Source organism: Arachis ipaensis, chromosome B01 (assembly GCF_000816755.2).
Source record: "Arachis ipaensis cultivar K30076 chromosome B01, Araip1.1, whole genome shotgun sequence".
Taxonomy (NCBI): Eukaryota; Viridiplantae; Streptophyta; class Magnoliopsida; order Fabales; family Fabaceae; genus Arachis; species Arachis ipaensis.
This window is the reverse complement of record NC_029785.2, coordinates 132,075,595-132,077,361: the sequence shown is the minus strand read 5'-3', so window position 1 is coordinate 132,077,361 and position 1,767 is coordinate 132,075,595.

Sequence of the window (1,767 nt, the reverse complement as noted above, 5' to 3'; positions counted from 1 at the left end):
TTTCTGATTACTTTATAAAAGTTTTTCAATTATGAAAAAATATTTTTCCCGGTAAAAAAAAAAAGTAGGTTTTTTGGATTCTTTTCAGCAATTTTTCGGCAATTGGTCACTCTTGCGGCAGTTCCGTCTACGTTCTCTCCCGTCAGTTTCGTATGCGTTCTTTTCCAGTAGTTCATCTGCGTTCCCTTCCGGCAGTTCTGTCTGCGCTTCCTTCTGACAGTTCCGTCCGTACTTTCTTCAGACAGTTCCGTCTGCACCAGTTCTATCAGTTTATGTATTTTTTTTTATTTAGTTATTTCAAATAAGTTTCAAACTCAAGTTGTCATTGGAGTTTGAGGGGGATGTTAGAGTATAATTATGATCAATTAGCATTATTTAACATATCTAAATATTTATTATAGGATATTACGTTTTTATTATTTCGATTCTCTTAGCACCTATAAATTAAATATTCTTTTATATTGTATCATTCGACACAACTTGAATACTTACAAACCTTTTTCCTATTGCTCCCTCGTTCTTTTCTAACATATTTAATACACCATATGCTAATACTAAGAATATTTTTTTAAAAAGATATATTCGTAAAAATAGATATAATATGATTACAAATATAACATAAACAAATATGTTAAATAAAAAGTTAAACTAATATGCTTACCAATGCCTTTATTAAATTTTGCAAATTGGAGAATAAATATGTATTCGGTTGTTTGATAATCACATAGATAATTGAATAATTGAGTTGTAAATTAATCTCACAGTGTGCACCTTATTTTTTTCATTTCTAAATAAAAGTAAGCTAAGAATTAAGTGAAATAAGTAATAATATATAATGAAAAAGATAAAATATTTTGTATATGTATAGATAATTGTTACAAAATAAAATCTTATTGTGAAATATTAAAATTTCACATATTCCCAATGATTCACTCGCTTCTTAAATAACCATGTCCCCTGTATTGATTGTCAATAATGTTGATCGAATCCTTTTTAATTAGTAAATAAAAAGTTAAGCAGTATATTCTCTGTTTATCCATTTGGCTATCGGTTACCTAAGAATCCAAATGCTATTTGTCTACCCTTTTTAATTCAGCCATTGCTACTTGTTCAATGACCTTGGCTTCTTTTAATTACTTATTTATTTTTTTAAAGAAATAACAATTTTAAATTTATTAGTTTGGTCCAACATCAATTAAATGAAAAGAATAAAGAACTAATTGAAAGGATTTGTAATGTGTTATATGTGTAATTGTATTAGATTAGGACCCCAAAGGATAATAGGAGTGAATTGTTCAGTGACCAAAAAATTTTCAGCGTCTATTATGGAAGTGTACGGTTTAAACACATGTACTTGCTAATGATAAAAAAAATACAGATGCAAGCTCACTACATCTAATTAGCTCTTCTTTAAAATTCTAACACCTAAATACAAGAAGATTAATGTAAAATGATTGATGTATAATTAATCAAAGTTGACCCTTGATTAACAAAATCAATAAATGGGTTCTCTCTTCTCTTTTTTCTTTTCTTTTTAATTCCTACTATTTTACATAATCGAGATACATGCAAAGATTGGTCCAAGACAGCCGAGAAGGAAAATCATGTTGAATAATAATAATAATAGTAGTTTAATTTTGATGTACTGACAATATAAAATATTTTACACAGTCGTACAATTACAACCGTTTTTTGGATGACCATTCGTATGATCTATGTAAAAAGTAGTTATTTTTGCTAATATTTCGTTATTTGATTTGATTGATT